This window comes from Pleurodeles waltl, chromosome 3_1 (assembly GCF_031143425.1).
Source record: "Pleurodeles waltl isolate 20211129_DDA chromosome 3_1, aPleWal1.hap1.20221129, whole genome shotgun sequence".
Lineage (NCBI taxonomy): Eukaryota > Metazoa > Chordata > Amphibia > Caudata > Salamandridae > Pleurodeles > Pleurodeles waltl.
Window position 1 is genome coordinate 359,350,960 of NC_090440.1, and position 18,309 is coordinate 359,369,268.

The 18,309-nt window shown below is 45.5% G+C and overlaps 1 protein-coding gene across 1 annotated transcript in view; it reads right to left on the bottom strand.

Annotated features, from left to right (window-relative positions):
- The window catches only part of ATP8B4 (ATPase phospholipid transporting 8B4 (putative)), a 2,552,767-nt gene that overhangs the window by 1,555,221 nt on the left and 979,237 nt on the right, over positions 1-18,309 (bottom strand). The gene's annotated exons all lie outside the window — the stretch shown is intronic.

Genomic DNA, 18,309 nt, shown 5'->3' on the forward strand with positions numbered 1-18,309 from the left:
GAGTGAAGCATCTGTCCCTACTGTAAAACCTGCTTGGGGAAGGGAGAAGGACCTGCCGCTGACCCAATGCGATTTGAAAGCTACCACAGTTCCCTCCGAGATCTGGTCCATGTCGGAGAGATTCCCCTGATGGTGCGCCCAATGGAACTTCAGGTCCCACTGCAGAGCTCACATATGATATCTGGCATGTGACACCAGCAGGATGCAGGAGGCCATAAGGCCCAGCAGCCTCAGAGTCATTCTCACCAAAATCCAGGAAAAACATCAGAATCATAGCCTGAATACCCTGGACTCACTTGTCGGGAGGATAGGCCCAAAACTGCACTATGTCTAGAACAGCTCCGATAAAAGGGAACATCTGAGAAGGAGTAAGGTGTGACTTTGGCACATTTATAGTGAACCCCAGTAAGTGCAGAAGGTTTGCCGTAGTCTGACTGGGGCATGTTTGCCTTTAACAGCCGGTCGTCAAGGTAGGGGAAGGCTGAAACCCCTAACCTGCGCAGATGAGCTGCAACTACAGACATATCTTTCGTGAACACCCAAGCGGCGCTGGTAAGGCAGAAGGTGAGCACGGTAAATTGAAAGTGCTTGTGACCTACCACGAATCACAAGTAGCGTCTGTGGGCATGCAAGACACGTATATGGAAGTAAGCATCCTGCAAGTCCAATGCTACCATCCAGTCTCCTGGGTCCAAGGCAGACAGGACCTGAGCCAGAGTGATCATTTTCAACTTCTCCTTCTTGAGGAAGAAGTTGAGGGTGCAAAGGTCTGGGATAGGGTGTAGGCCCTTGTCCTTTTTGGGCACCAGAAGGTAGTGGGAATAACAATTGCAACCTACTTCTGGCACAGGAACCCACTCTATGGCTCCCTTGGCCAAGAGAGCTGCAACTTCCTCATGAAGAAGTGCCAGATGATCCTCTGGTAAGCGGCTGCGAGATGGAGGCATGGCCGGAGGAGCAGTCTTGAAGAGGAGGGAGTAGCCCCTTCGGACTATTTACAAAACCCATCTGTCCGTCAGGAAGGATTCCAAGTGGGGCAGGTGATGGTGGATACTGCTCTCAATTGGTCGGAGATGGTTGGACGGACTAGGAGGGTGTGGCCACGCAGTGGCTGAGAAACATGCGCAGCTCAGTAGCTGGCAAGGAAAGGGCGTGACAAGGAGCCCCTTCTGTGACCACGAAAGGGACAAAAAGTGGACTGTGTTAGGCAAGGAGCAGTCACGAGGCTAAGGGAGGGAACCATAGCCCGGAACTCCTTGAAACTCCTGAGCGCCGAGTCTGCTGTGTTTCTGAAAAGATGTGCGCCATTGAAGGGCATGTCCATGAGAGTCTGCTGGACATCCCCTGAAAAACCAGGCGTCCTCAACCAGTCATGGTGCCTCAAGGCCACTGTCAATGCAAACTATCTGCCCAGTGAGTTTGTAGTGTCCAACCCACAAAGAATTGTAAACTTGGCTGTATCCCTGCCTTCAGCAACTGCTTGGGAGATAATATCCTGGGCCTCCTCCGGGAACCACTCCAACACTTGCACGGCCATATCCCACAAAGAATGGGTGTAGAGGCCCAAGAGGCAGGTAGTGTTCATGGACCGCAATGCCAGACTGGAGGAAGAAAAAATCTTCCCAATTTGATCCAGTCTCTTTGATTCTCTATCTGAGGGAGTGGATGGGAAAGCACCAGATAAAGAAGAAGCCTGGATGACAAGGCACTCAGGCATGGGGGGGTTGGGACAGGAATTTAGGGTCATTCGGGGCGGGCTAATTGAAGTGGGCAATTGTCCTATTCACAGAAGCCCCTTTGCTGGGTCTGGACCAACTACCCCTAAGGACATCAGTGAGGGCTTCATAAAATGGAAGGAGGACTCTGAAGTGGAAGCCCCAGGCTGAAGAACCTCTGTCAGAAGGTTAGTCCTAACCGTTACATAGGGAAGTTGAAGGCCAAGAACCTCAGCCACCCTACTGACCACCATGGAGTAAGACGCTTCCTCTTCCATAGCCACGGCAGGAGGAGACCGAATGCCAGTGTCTGGAGAAGTATCCAGACCACTATCCTTGTCCAATTCCTGTGCCCCATCCACATCGTTGAGCTGGTATTAAAAAGGTTTAGGCGACCCCTCCAATCCTTCTCCATATTTGCACCCATAATAAAAAGGGTCAGAATCCAACCTGGGGTGAGTAGACCCAATCGAAGTCAGAAGCGACATCGATCGATGCCCCTCAAGCACTGGGTTGTCAGGGATGAGGATTGAGTCAACGTCAATTGTGGGCCCAACCGACGTCAGAAGCCTTAACGTCTTAGCCAATTCCAGGGAAGGTTGCATTGGCACACTGGTGTCGGTACAGGTCCAACAATGGATCCGGAGGAGCCCTCGGAGGCTGGGGGCAGAGCCGCCAGTGTGGAACCCGAAGACCCCCAATGCAAACCCCTAGGTCCCAATGGCGTCGCAGGGGGTTCGGTCTGCCCAAAGATGAGGCGCATGGCCTCACAAAATTCTTTGAGCTGGGCAGGCCTGGCTCCAGCTCCGGAAACTAGGGGAGGCACGGAGCGGACCCAGAAGTAGGCTCTGTGGGTGGAGGCCTCGAAGGTCAATGCTCTTCCCGCGTCACATCAGCTGAGCGACCGGGTGAAGTCGAAGCATGTTTAATTTTCTTGGACTTCTTTTTCTTCTAATGTCCCAAAGATTTTGAATGGGATGAGGAGGAGTGGTGATGTCTCTGCAAGCGGTCTCGAGACCTTCCTCTCGAGTGGGAGCAACGTGAAGTCGAGCACCAGGCCTCCATGAGCTTCAGGGACCACTCCCTTAAAGTCTTGGGGTTCATGGCCTGGCATTCGGAGCACAACTTCAGGTCCTGGTCACACTCAAGGCACCAGAAACACACTTAGTGCAGGTCCATAACCGACATCATGGGGTGACAGGCATCACATGGTTTGAAGCCGGTCTTTTGAGACATCCATCGAGGCACCAAAGTAGTCAAAAAGACAACATAAAGGTCTAAGTTAGTAAAAAAAAAGACTACGGTAGCTCTCCAGATCACTGTGTGGGGCAGAAAGAAATGAACTGATGTCAGAGCACCAGGGTGGTGTTTATGTACGACCACAATGCCAACACGGTGACCATGATGCCAATGACGGATGCAGAGACGACCAATGCCACTGACGGCATACGCAAGGGTATTGCTCGAAGAAAGTTTTTCGGGTACAGTCTGGGGAAAATTCTAAGGTAAGTAATCTGCAACTAGAAGTCTCTAACAGATACAGTATTTTAACACACAAGGATCCACATATCCACCGTGGCACTCAGCAGGACCCCCTGTGTGCTCCACTGTGGAGCAGTGGATTCAGATGCCAATGAAAAAAAAAACACCTACACCCCCTCCCAGACCCACACCTCCTACTCGCACACTCATGCACACAACCACTTACACACTCATACAGCCACTCACACACTCACTCTCAGACCCACAAAACCAGTCAATGTATACTTCAGTGATTATCTTGCAGTGTCACAGTATGCATCAATGCATTGATGGGTGTCTTAGTGTACGCAATAATGTGTTCCTGGATATGTCAGGATATGTCTCAGCATGTGCTTGGGTATGACAGTGTATGTACATGTGTCTGCTAGGGTGTGTCGTTATATTTATCACATTTTCCCTGCGTGTGTAAGTGTATGTGTCAATCTGTTTGTAGGTTTCTCAGTTTATACATGAGTCTATGTCTAGGTGTCACAGTCTATGTACCAGTGTGTGCCTGGGTTTCTCAGCATGCACATTAGTATTTGCCTATGTGTTCCAGTATATGTATTACTCTTTACTTCACTATACAAACATATGTATGAGCGTGTACCTAACTGTACCAGTATATTCATGACTATGCTTTGGTTACGAAACAGTATGCATTACTGTATGCCTGAATGTGTATGTATATGCACCAGTTTAGTTATGGTTGTAGTAATGCATACATATATGTATTCATTGTTGTCTCAGTGTTCATATTAGTGTGTGCCTGGTTCTGTCACTATATGCTAAACCACATACCATGCTCCCTATAACAGACATATAGAGTACTATATGTATAACTTCTCTGTAGGAAAAATAAACTCAAACTCATGCAAAGGGGCTAAACACCTGAACTTTATTTTCAATTTACATGCTACTGCAGCATACACAATACAAGGTTTAAAACTACTAGTGTAAAGAATTTCATAAAAAGATAAACCCCTTACTACACATCTCCACTTCATATGACACAATATGTTTTTCTTAATGCCATATACAGTTTTATCCCTGTTAAATTAACAAACACCTATTAATACACATTTATTGTAAATATAGAGTATAATATCTTTACCTGTTAAATGTATTTTGTTGATAGGTAAATTACTGACACAATACCACTTTCAAATCTTTTATTTGTATATGCATGAAATCTCAGAATAAGAATAGTACTCCACTCTCACACCACAGAACCAGTAATGGCAACCTATTTACCTTTGCTCACAGTGATACTGTCCTACTTAGCAAATCACAAACAGCATTTCACGTTTTCTTTACCTTATCCTACAACTGAATGGATACTATCTGTTAACCCTTTCTTGTATTTTTGGTAAGCAGCCCTATTTGCTACTGTGTGCTGGTGAAGTCATGATTCTGTTACGTCACCCATGGCTGCACCCCCACCCCGTATAACACTGCGACAGATGTACGACTCCAGTCAGGGGTTTAAAGATATATTTCACATTATTTTATGGTACAGTTTCTGCTACATTTTAAGTTCATTAATAATGATCATTTGGAAATTTACTTTTCTCAAATTATTTCTCTTCCAAAACCTCTCTTATTTTAAAATTGTATGTGTGCTTTAAAAGTTCCCTTTCTCCCCACACTCTTTCTCATCAGCTGCACAAGCAAACTCTTCTAGAACACTGTAGTGTAGCAGTAGTTCAAAAGTTCACTGTACTTTTGTTCAGTAGCAGACTACCTTCAATGTGTGCTGTAGTAGGTGTGGTTGACTATTACAAAATGTAACCATATCCAAAAGGGAATTAATTATTTACGAAAAGAAAAGTACCAATCAGTGATTGGCTGACTTCATATTTTTCATCACAATCTCTTTTTATTGCCAATGCATATACAATATCCAATCCAAATTGTGTTTTTTAACATCTACTGGTACCTCTATTTTAACCACCTCACATTTTCCAAACTGCTCACTGAACAGTAGCCTTCTCCTCAGTGCTACTGCTACTTCACTTCAAAATGGTTAAAGTGTGTATTGTAGGTCACAGCTATGTTTTTGAGCTATTGGGTATGCTAGAAAGAGTGGCATTGACAGGGACCTGGATTTGCCTAATGTGGATATGATTTGGGTTAGCCAGAGATGGTTGAAGTGGCACCAATTGCTTCCATTGGTTGAAAGCATTAGAGATTGCCAACCACCTAACCTCATCAGTGTGCCCTGTGGAGGTACTGCCCTAGGCACACTGACTGGAGTAGGACTGGGAACCCTTATGAAGGATACCTTTGTTAATTTAATGCACCATTTCCCTCACACTGCCTTTGTGTTCTCTAACTTATGCCAGAGGCAGAAAAGGAAGTGGTCATATGAATTCTGTCCACATATCGACAAAGCCAGAAAATATGTTAATAAAACTGTTTCAGCATTCATCAGAGACCATAACATAGGCTCGATCTACAATAATAATCTCCACTTTGACATGCATGGGATATATAGAAAAGATGGTGTTCACTTCACAGATGCGGGCAGCCGAGTTTTCTCTGAGCAACTTTAACTCTGCACCTACTCATGTATATACTAATTATATAAACACACACACAAACACAAAGGCTCTTCTTAGAGCCACCGTATGTACTAAACACTATTTAAATTTACAGGCAAATCTGATTTTTTAATTTATTTTTTATTTGGAGTTGCAATTCTGCTGCGGATTCACAAACCAAAGGCAATCATTCAATTCACATTATCCAATATATTGATCATATGTGTTTTTCACTACCTCAATAGAAGTATGATAAGTTGTGTCAATCGATGCAATAGAGGGAAAGTGGATCTTTAAGTAGTTGTGTCATAGTGTGAGTGACTCTATAAATGGGTACATGAGTGTGAGTGACTGCGACTGCATGGGTGAATGTCCAAAAAAATATGTGAGTAGGTGCATAAGTGTGTATCTGGGTATATGAAAGGCTGTATAAGTGTCTGTATAAGTCTTTTAGTGGGTGTATGACTTTCACTGTGTCTGTCAGTGGGTACATGAGTGTCCGTGTGCATTTATCACTGGATGTAACAGAGTCTGCGTGTCTGACTGGGTCTTTGAATGGGTGTATGAGTGTCCGAGTAGGTGTTTGAGTGGGTGTATGAGTGTCACTAGATCTGTGAGTGGGTGCATGAGTACTTCACTGAGTTTGTGAATGGGTGCATGAGTGAGTGTCTCTCTGAGTGGGTGTATAAGTGCTTGTCTGGGCATGTGACTGGGTCTGTGAGTGTGTGTCAGAGAGCATGAATGGATTTGTGAATGAGGGTCTGGCTTTGTCTGTGAATGGGTGTATGAGTGCCTGAGTGGGTATTTGAGTGGATATCTGAGTGTCACTAGGTCTATGAGTGGGTGCATGAGTGTGTCACTGAGTTTGTGAATGAGTGACTGAATGGCTATCTGACTGGGTGTACAAGTGTCTGGGTCTGTGAGTGTCTGTGAGTGTCTGACAGTGTGTGTATTAGTGTATGAGTGAGTGTCTAAATATATATTTGTAATTTTTTTTATTGTGAGGTTGCGACTCTGTCCCAACATTACATGGAGGGGCGCGATGAGCGCTGACCCGAATTCACAACTCCTCGATCATAACAAAATAAGTTCTTTAAGCTTTTCAAAGTAAGGAGGTATCCCTCAGATACCCATAAATAATCCCCACTGGGTCAGAGTACCTGTACCCTGGCCTATTCTTTTCTTTTGTCCCTCAATTTCCCAGCACCATTGCCCTGTTCACAAAATGGCAGCTGAAACTTTCTAAACATGTTGTGGCCAGCCAATCACACTGATCCTCCTAACATGCGGAGTCACGACAGATCCACGTCCCTATATATACAAATTTGTTTTATATATATATAAAAACATAGTGGCAGTCACCACTAGGTAGTTATAGTTAGGTCTGTCCCATAGGAAAAATGTTTTTTATGTTGTTAATAACTTCAGTACTGTTTCACGAATGTCCACAAATCTTTCCAAAAATGTGCTACCTTTTGGCTAGTTTGTCCATGGGATGGTTCAAGGTGATCCATCAAGCGGGGCCAAAAAAGAAGGGGGGGTCCTACACGCAAAATTCTAATGCATTTCCATAGGCTTATTTAAGACGGGCTACAAGAAAAAACGCTGAACTTTTTGTGCTTTTTGTAATTTGGTGTGAGTCTGTTCAGCGGTTTTTGAGAAACTTGGGTTGAAAAATAATTATATATCTGGACGGTTGGGTCTGTGTAATTTTATTTTTAGAAATTACCCGAGGGAAGGGGTCCATAGGGCCTAACAAGGCTCAAGGAGGGGGGTTGTGCAGTTCTTCTCCTGTATGGAAATGAAGGGCCCTGGGGGATGAGGTCCCAATGGCTTAAGAAGGCTCGGGGAGGGGGGCTATGCAGCCCATCTCCACTTTAAAATAAATAAGGCTCTGGGGATGAGGTCCCTACGGTCTAATGAGGCTCGTGGAGGGAAGTCACATAGCCCTTCTCCTTTAAAATATATATGACCCTGGGAGGTAGGGTCCCCGTAGCCATAACTGGTTTGGGGTGGGAGGGCTACGTTGCCTACCCCCCTTTAAAAAAATAAAGGCACTGCAGGATGGTGTCCCCAAGGTCAGACCATGCGGCCAACCCACTGGCATGCACAGCCAAAGGACGTGTCCAATGTGGGGTTGGCTCCCTTTGAGTGGGATGGACACAGGGTCTCGCATCAGGGATGGTATAACTGTTGTCATATAACATGTCATGAGTGATACAATATGTGAGGTCATAAACAGAGCATGGCGGGGTACAAGTCATATCTAGCTCTGCTAACTTTAACTTGTGATGTTATGTGTTTTTTTTTGCTCAAAATTTTAATGTTGTCACTGACAGATTCACCTAACTATAATGTTACTTTAACCTTTGTTTTTTTTCAGTGAATTTCTAATGTGTGGTAAAGACCTGCATGGTAAAGGCAACGCGTGGTAAGTGATGCATGGTAGAAGCATTGCATTTTAAAGGCTAGTTCCCTGAGCCTGCTACCCTGGAGTGGTAAATGTGCTTCCACTCTACACAGCTGCACTTGTTTTATTTATCCAGCTGCCTGAAGCAGCAGCAGTATGGTAGCCTGAGCCTAATCTTTCAGGGGGACACACATGCCATTGTAATGGTGTCAAATTGTCTTAGATAACTAGATAATTTACAGTGTTAGTTTTTCTCTGACAGTAGCATATTTGGAAGAAGGCCAGCCATGTGGACTGTATGGAAGTCCCAGCACCTTCCACATTTTTCATTAACTTTAGATTTCACTGTCCAGTCTTGTGTTTGAGAGCAGTATGGGATATCCAGGGCCACACTAATCTACTTGGATTTTTAGGTCTGACTTGGTAGTGCAGCTGTGGTCTGACCTTCTGTGATCAGCAAAAAAGAGTTTTCAGGGTACTAATAAGAGTTGGGCTTAGGATCCACTCACATGTCAATTCCCTAAGTACAGTATTTGATTGGGCCAAATGTGTGTGCTTCCACTAAAAATACCGATTGTATTGCACGTTTAGCTTTTGGCAAAGCTTACACTAGATAAAACAGGACTGAGTTGATTACAGTTGCAAGCCAATGATCATGGCTACTGTCATTCTGAAATTTTATGATAAATTAAATAGGCCTGACATCTACTGTGAAAGCACATGTTAAAATCAAAAGGCATTTAAGGGTGGATTGCTATATTCAAGCCTACAAGAAAAGTATTTTGCTACAAGGAAATATTACAGATTACCATAGCAGGCAAAGATTTTGCTTTTAGTTACCGATATGACAATCTGCAGATATAGAAAGTTTACCCTGTGTGAATCCTTGCTAAGTCCACTCATGAGAGAGAACAGTTTCCTTTGCCAACTGTAAATTTGCATACCTTTCTAATTTTAAGACAGTGTGCCTGATGATTGCATTTTGAAAAAGCTTAGCTCAAAATTATAGACATGTGTTGATTTTAGTGACAAGCCACATCCTGATGATGCACTGGGAAGCAGTATGTCATATGTCGGGACTGCATATTGATATTTTATAGGTTTGATTTGTTTATTTTTTAATGTTATTAAAAGGCCATGAAGACTGACCTAACCATTGTTAAAAGCATGTGTTGAAGACAATATGCTTTTAAGGATGGATTGTTGTTGCACTGTGCTAAAGTCTAAAGGCAGGTTTTTTACTACATGGCATTTCAGAGCGTACCATAATGCATGGGGATTGAAGATATGCACTACAATAATTCTTGTTAGGATTTCTTGGGAGAGACAGCATTTCCATTGCCAACTGTAATTTTGTATACATTTGCACCTTTATTACTGTATGCCTGAGAGTTGCATTGTGAAAAGTGTACACACAGTATAGTAAGCTTAAGTTTGTTATAGTGAGTGACATGCCACAGTTGCCTCGTCGAGAGCTAACACTCAGTACTGTAAATTTGAATTTTTTATAGTGGTAAGCCAATGATGAAGGCTATAGGCTAGTTATTTATCACAAAAAGTTACAATAAAGCCAGGAGGCCTGGCATATTGTTTGTGACAAGCGTACATTAATGTCAATAAGCATTTAAGGGTGGATTGTTATTACTCTGAATTCAAGCCTACAGATGGGTTTCTGTTACACTGAATCTCACAGATTACTCCAGTGGGCAAATGTTTTGGTGTTTCCTGCCCCCTCTGACAAACTATAAAGATGGAACATTTGCACTGGAAGAATCCTTATTAAGCCCTTTTGAGAGAGAAATTATTTCACTTAGTCAACTATAATGCTGTATACGTTTACACGTTTATGACTGTATTACTGACGGCTGCCTTGTGGGAAAGCTTATGCTCAATTTAGTAGGCCTAAGTTGGTTACAGTGACATGCCAATAATACCCGCTATACACTTGTCTGGTGTGCAGAGAAATGTTGTACCAGATGCAATAGGTCTGGTCTGTTCATTATGAAAAGTTATCTTAAAGACAGTAACATTTGCTTATTTCTTGTGATAACATATGGTGAAGCAGATAGGCCTAGAACAGTGGATTATTACGACATAATGTTACAGGTTGTACAATGGAATTTGGTAACATGTAATCTCACCCATTACTGTACTACATTGTTCTATAAATATTCTGAGAGATTCCACAGAGTTCTGTGAGCAGGAGGAATTAAGCCATGTCGCCCTGCTCATGCTGATTTTTAGTGCTAGGAGCTTGTACCACACTGTAAAATCAACGCAAATGGCACAATGCGTTGTTCCAGAAGGTGCTGATTTTTTCTATCTCTCAAGTAGATTTTCTACTCCAACTGCAGCTTTCTCAACGTCAACAGTCGTGATCTGCTGTGACCGCCAGTGTTGAAAAATCTCACCAGGAGGCGTTCTAGCACCGGAAAATCGTGCTAGAGAATGGAAATTAATGTTGGCAAGCCTTGATTGTTGGGGTTTTGACAGAACTCTGTGCTCCAAGCGGAAATGGAGAGTGGGCAAAACTATGTAAACTCTGCCGGCAAGGCTGAATTTTTTGCCCACCCCTAACTGAATCCTGCCTCAATGAAAGAGTACTGGATCATCTTGTTCACAAGAAGACCTGATTGACTCTAAGGGTCAGTTGGCTGACAACTTTTTTCTGAGATACAGGTATACAACAAGCTACGGAGGCCTCCCTGCAATAGGACCTGCCTGGAACTGCAGCTGGCCCTGTTTGAGCTCTGCTTGCCTCTGTTAGAATGGGTCCCTGAAACCCAAAGAGGTGCCTCCCCAGGTCCTGCTCTCTTAGCTGGCATCAGAGTACACAGAATTCTATGGTCCGTGACTACTGCAAATGTGAAGCTCCAATGAACCTGACTCACCACACTACAGCGACTGCCTGAAACACAAGGCCTGCACTTAGCACTACAGCAACAGCAGCCCCTGGTGACTTCCAATGTGAAACTCCAGCAACAACTGTCCAAGAGGCTTCACCAGGTCTTCGCGCTACAGCGATTGCCGTCTGTGCAGCACACCTGCTCTTCACGATACTGCGACAACCATCCATGACACACTCCCTGCTCCTTGCAGCCTGCTCCACTGTGAACTGAACTCTTCACACCATGCTTTCAGAAGTTAATTTTTTCAGCTTGTTGTATCACTGTAGCCTGACCATTAGGTCTCTGTATCTCCCCCGCGCTCCTTCGCGGTCAGCCTGAACTTGTGACTTTCCCCCAGCCTAGCACTAGTATGGAAGGCAAAAATCATTAGCAGGGCAAGGGTGCAGGTTGTAGTCAAAAAAGCTCCACATCGTCAGTAACTGATAACCAAGGTCTTGCTGAAGCTGTTCACTTTTAGTGGGAAAGCTCAGAGCAGGACATTTTAATTCCGTGCCAAAAGAATGTCCTTCACCAGCTGGATACTTTGGGTGCCTTTACCCAGTAAAGATTGTAACATTTGTACTTGTCAATTTTTTAGAGCTCGATTCTTCCAGCAGGGCAAGAGGGCAGGCTGTAGCCCAAGAATATTCCACAAAGTACCTTCTCCACAAAGGTCCGCTGAATTGGATTTACCACTGCAGAAAAGGTTTGAGCAGGAGTAACCTAAAGATTAGACCCAGCTGCAACACACCTTAGTCGGATTGGCTTGAGCAGTTGGTCCCAGCTCCCTGGAGGTCTTTAAAGCCAAAACATTCTAAGTCCTGGGTGTCAGGAAAAGTTAGGGGGAGTACACTTTGGCACGAAGGGACTATTACCTTGGGGACAGCACTTGGGGATCAAGATATACTCCAGCAGAGACCAGCAGCATAGTACAAGGAAGGTCCAATTGTCAGCTGGTCAATTGCAGAAAAGGTATTGTGCAACTTGCTGTATCCTTCAGACTGAAAAGTAGGTCAGCCTTATGAGCCTTATAGTCAACTTCTTCATCCACTGTACAATAGATAGAGCAGAAATAGTCTTCTATGATCTTCTCCGGTCACAGACAGCAGATCCAAGTCTTCTTATGTTCTTCCACAGGTCCAGAAAGTGCTCCAAGGAGAGTACTGTGGGTGTCACATTTATGCATGGGACACGCCTGTGTGTGGGAGTGACTCCTGGCCCCTCCATACCCAATAGGGTACAAGTTGCCACTGCCAATTCTACCCTCGTTTGAAGCACTTTCTGTGTGCCATATTGCAAACAATCCTGCTGTGCTCCTCTCTCCATAAAGGCACAATGGTGAACCCCTTCTTCCCTTGTGTAGGATATGTGTGCTTCTGCCAGGGTTGTGGCAGGGAAATGAGCAGCCCCTCTACTGTGGTCACTTAAAAACAGTTATGGGGGCAGCTCCTTTCTCACTGGGATTGGTGCCTGCCTCACTGGGGAAAAAAGAAGGGCCCTACCCAGGTGCGCATGATGGGCTATGCCTCTTTGAAGTAATTCAAGTTTATGGGCACTGCCAAAATGCTCATTCTGTCAGAGGAAGAAAACAGCCCTGCACACACAAGGCGTTTGTCCCAGCTTTAGCACCAAGTTTACACTTAATCAAGGGAGCGATTCAGCTCATGGGTGACAGCAGCAGCTCAAACAAATGGTCCTCCAGAGGGTTTTCTGAGGGAAAATATAACGTTCTCAAATTTCCCTTTTCAAAATATTTATTATAAACTCAACTTTACCAGTTAACTGGGCTTGGAATAAAGATTTTAAAAAATCCAAGAATGAAACTGTAGCTGCTTTCTAACTGGAGATAAAATGTTTAAATGTATTGTTGTACCCCAGCACTTTGCTATGAGACAACCAACCCTGCTACAGTGAAACTCTTGTGGGCCTTTTCACTGTAAGAATATGTTTAACGTTAAACTTTTAAATGTTCTACTTCTATATCCCATGCACACTGCTTATGGGCAGTAAGGCCTACTTAAGAGTGACTTAATATTTAAAAGGAAGGTTTAGGCCTGTCAAAAGGAGTAATTTTGACAGGTCGAAACTGCAGATCTAAACTGCAAAGCCAGACTACGGAGGTTAGGCTTGCAGTCATGTTTACACTGTCACTGTATTAGATGGCACAATGGGTGCAGCAGTTCACTTGTGACATTTAACTTACAGGATCTGTGTACACTTTGTATCATGTATCAGAGACTTAAAGGTAAGTTAGATATGCCAATTAGGGGCATGACAATTTGATCAACTTGACAGGGTGGAGCATAGGAGCTTTACCGCTAGTTAGCAACATGCACAGAGGTCTAGAGCCAGCAAAAGCAGTCTAGGCAAAAATCTGGTGGTACATATAATGGCTGCCCCAATGTACAGTAGATGTGACGAGTAGCACACTGCAGTGCAAGATGAAGTCTAGTATTTTTTAAAGCATCCTGTGCTTTTCGTTGGAAAAAAACGAATCTTGCAGCCTTGGTGTTTGGCTTGGGCAATAAAGCAGGCCCTGGTGCACGTGTATCTTGCCTGCTTTTATTTAATTGTGAAAAGAAATACAAATTATTGATACTTACATGAGATACTTACAATGGATACTTACCTTGGAACATAGCCAGTTATCTTCTCATAATAACATATTACCAGCTGGAGTCTTCTGTTCTGTGTTATCTCCTTCCATGCTTCCTTGTTGTTGTTTTAGGTGGCAGTCTGGGTCCTGTTTTGCAACCAGATGTCTATCTGTTCGGGAAGAAATGGGGTTGCAGGGTTTCTTTCTGCTACATACTGCTCCATGGTTAGTATGCGAGATCTACAAGAGAGAGAAAAAAACTGTTATCAGCAGTGGAACGCTCCTACAAATTAGTAAGTCAAAAGCTTAACATAAGTCTAAGATGGAACATCAATTTTTCTGTGGAATTGCGCTGAATGGAAACAACGTTTTTGGAACTTCTGAAAATCCCGAGATGAAAGAGAGAAGATACTTGAGTAAGAATACATTGTCAAGCTAATTTTTGTTCATGATTAAAGGTCCTAAGACCTGGTGTGATACGTTTTGTTGTGGAACTCAGTTAAAAAGACTTTCATCTTGAGACTATTATCAAGAAGACAAAAAGCAAGCTATGCAATAGGTTATTGCAAAGTGTCCCTGCTTTTGGTCCTTCCTACTGTGCCAATGGGAAATTGGGATTCTCAGGGAGTATTGAGCGTAACACCATTATTTCGTAATCAAAACTCAATGTTTTGCTGGTGTTTTTATAGAAATTACTGTATGCTTTCACACACATTCCAGAATTGGACTGTGGGGGAAGAGGAGAGTTAGTGGGCAAGCAAAATCATTGGAATATTGAGGGATTATAACTACCAATGATTCAAGACATAGGCCCTCATTACAACCCTGGTGGTGGATGATAAAGTGGCAGTAATACCTCAAACAGGCTGGCGGTAAGTACCGCCAAATTAGGACCATGGCGGTGATATCTCCCACAGAAAGCCAATGTACCACAACAACCGTCAGGGCGGAAACAACAGCCACCATGGTGGTTGCCGCCAACAGCCAGGCGGAAGTCAAAGTACCACCCACCATATTAACACACAGGAAACTGCCACCTTTTCCGGGGTGGTACCAACGCCAACAAAAGCCTGGCAGAAACAGAGCACAGAAGTGAAAGGACTCACCTTTGGAGACACAAGGAAGAACCACGCCACCATGGAACCCGAACTGCAAGTTTTCCAGATGATCTTCTACGTTATGCTCTACCACGAACACCAACGAAGATGATGACGGTGAGTACAGCCGCCTATCACACAAGTGAGAGTGGGAGTAAAACGAGAGTGAGACACACACACACCACACACACACAGCATACATACAACCAGCTGCACTACAAAAACAATTTGACCCTAAAAATCGGCAGAATAATGCAATGACAACAGGAATTGACAAAAGTGATTGTAATCAGATCAACATCAAAATTAATAATCTGCTTTGGCAATGAAACAGATATATACACATGTACAAAAAAAGGACACTGCCCAGTCCAAAGTTCAAAGGGCCCACATGGCCACAGGACACAGTTCAAGGCCCAAATAAAATCCTGACCACATCTGGATAGAACACTGCAGGGGCATCAGTTTTCAAATAGGCAGGCACCTCAGGGGGAGGAGGGGTGCACCTCAGTCGGATGCGTGGACTGTTTGGCTGAGGTGCTGGGCTGTGTCCTTGGTAACTTGCACATACGTGCAGGATGGGGGATGGGGGAAGGGGGAGGGAAGAGGTCAATCTGGGAAAGGAAATGCTTTTTAGGGACATTGGGGAGGGAGGAGTAATGGAAGTGGAAGGTGAGAGAGTGGTTGTTGGAGGAGTATGTCTGCTGGATTTGGGTGCAGGTGCATGGGCTGTATGCTGTTGTGAAGTGGATGGATGTTGCATGTCTGAGTGCTTGCGTTTGTGTCCTTTAGGGGGGGGACTGACACAGTGTGAGAGGACACAGGGGACGCATGCATGGATGTTGTGGAGGTGTCTGCCAGTGAAGTGTGTGTGCTGCTTGGTGTGGTGATGATGCTGGTAGTGGATATTGATGAAGTGCATGCAGGTGTGAGTGTGGACACAACTGAGAGGGAGGGAGGGGGAGGAGGCGGAGGGAGAGACAGTGGAGGCAGTGGATGTTGTTGTGTCTGCAACTGTATGGTGTTTGTGTGAGTGCCTGTGGGATGAAGTCTGTTTCTTGTGTTTGCCTGTGACACTCTTGCATGTTGTCTTGTGTGCATGCTCATCTGTCTGTGTGCTTGGGATGGGTTGGGGTTGAGGAGAATGGGACTGGGAAGTGGAAGTTGGAGGGGGGACAGTTGAAACAGGTACAAAGGCTGCCACCTGAGAGGAGACTAGAGCCTGAATCGATCGCTGTTGGGCTGCCAATCCACCATAAATGCCCTCCAGGAATGCATTGCTGCATCTTGGATGCTATCCCCTGGATGGCATTCACAATGGTTGACTGCCCTACAGAGATGGATATCAGCAGGTCAACAGCCTCCTAACTCAGGGCAGCAGGGCTCACTGGGGCAGGGCCTGAGGTGCCTGGGGCAAAGGAGATGCCGACCCTCCTGGGTCCGCGGGCATGGCCAACTCGCTGAGGGACTACTGGGAGGGCGGTGCTGGTACGGAGGGTGGCGGCTGTACCTGCAGCTGGGGTGGTCACAGAGGTGTCTGCCACCACCAGAGAGCTCCCATCGGAGGAGGTATCAGAGTCTGTGTTGTCCCCTAAAGTCTCCGCTGTGGTGCTCCCCTCGCCCTCCATCCCACTGGTTCCCTCGGCGTCGGTGGACTCTGCCTCCAGGGATCTGTGGGATGCAGCTCCCTCTGTCGCTGGTGCCTCTGCTCCTTCACCAGATGATTCTAATGACAAAACAAGAAATGGGGGGGGAGGGTAGACAAAGGATACATTGGGTCAATGACTGCACCAACACCACCGTTGGCGTTCACCGCACCCTCACACACAGGGAACAGGCCTACGCACTATGCATTGCACTACCAATGAAAGGGCTAGCCACCAAGGCATGAGGAAAAGCACACACTGCCAACTGCAGCACACCTGGGACCCACGCTGCCCTGCTTAGAAGTGAACACTAACAAGGTAGGATACCTGTATTTTCCATTCAAACCCTAGACTTTAGAGGACCTACGCTGCTATGTCTGGCCTGGCCTTAGGAGCACCCACTAACACCCAACCAGCATCCAGATACCACCCCACCATCCATAAGTTGTAATGATAGCCACAGTACTCACCCCCTTGTGGCTGCTGTGATGCCCTCAAGCGCCCATCCAGCTCAGGGTAGGCCACTGCCAGTATGAAGACCATCAGGGGGGTCAGGTTTCAATGGGCACCCCTTCCTCATTGGGAGGTCATCCCCAGATGGGCCTCCGCGGTCTTCCTTGCCCAGCGTCTCAGGCCCTCCCACTGTTTCCGACAGAGGGTGCTCTGCCTGCCATAGACCTCCAGGGTCCGCACGTCCTTGGCGATGGCACACCATAATCCCTTCTTTTGATTGGCGCTGACCTGCGGAGGTAATACATACAGAAGAACTCCATGAAATGAACAATCCAGCCTGTCACACACATGGCCCACCATACCCGATCCCATCAACATTGCAAAACACATGGGCCAGCCCACAACATGTACACTGCCAAGAGGAAATCCACCCATCCCCCCACCCTTAAACAATGCCTTCACACACAGCTCCATGCATTCATGCCACATGCATTGTGCCCAAGTAAATGTTGACTTACCAGTGTCCAGTCCTCTGGCTACTCCAGTGAGTCCCTCAGGATGCAGTATTGCAAGTACTTGCTCATCCCATGCTGTGAGCGAGTAGGTGGGGGTCCACCTGCCAGTCCTCTGTGCGGCGATCTGGTGTCTTGCTGCTATGGAACATACCTTCCCCCGTAGGTCGTTCCACATCTTCCTGATGTCGTCTCTTGTTTTTGGGCGCTGTCCCACCGTGTTGACCCTGTCCACGATTCTCCACCATAGCTCCATCTTCCTTGCAATGGAAATCTGCTGTACCTTTGCTCCAAACAGCTGTGGCTCTACTCTGAAATTTTCCTCCACCATGACCCTTAACTCCTCCTCAGTGAAACAGGAGTGCCTTTGTGGTGCCATGGGTGTTGTGTATTGTGTGTTGGTGAGGGTGTGTTGGGTAATGTGGTGGGATGTGTGGTGTGGAGTGCACGAGGGATGTATGGGTGTAAGTGGTGTGTGTGTCTAGTTGTCTCTTTGCTCTTCTTCGCAATCTACTGGTGGCAATTTTTGTTCATAAGGGATTGTGGGTAATGGGGGTGTATGTTTTATAGTGGTGTGGGTGTGTGCGGGTGGTGTGTGCATAAATGAGGTGTGTGTTTTTGGTACTGGCCAATGTATTGTTTTTTTTATTGTGAGTGTCAATTCTGAGCGCGGTGGTATGTACCGCCAATGGTTTACTGCCGTTGAATGTCTGCCGTGGTGATTCGTGGGTCATAATGTGGTGGGTGTTGTTTTGTTGGCGTATCGGTATGGGTTTTGGGGCTGCCAGTTTATCACTGACCTTTGGTCTGGCGGATTTGTGTATGTGGCTGTGTTCTGTCGGATAGGTGTGTGTCATAATATGGTGAATGGATATTTGCCAGCGCAGCGGTAAATTGGGGGTAAGCGGGATTTACCACCAATGTCATA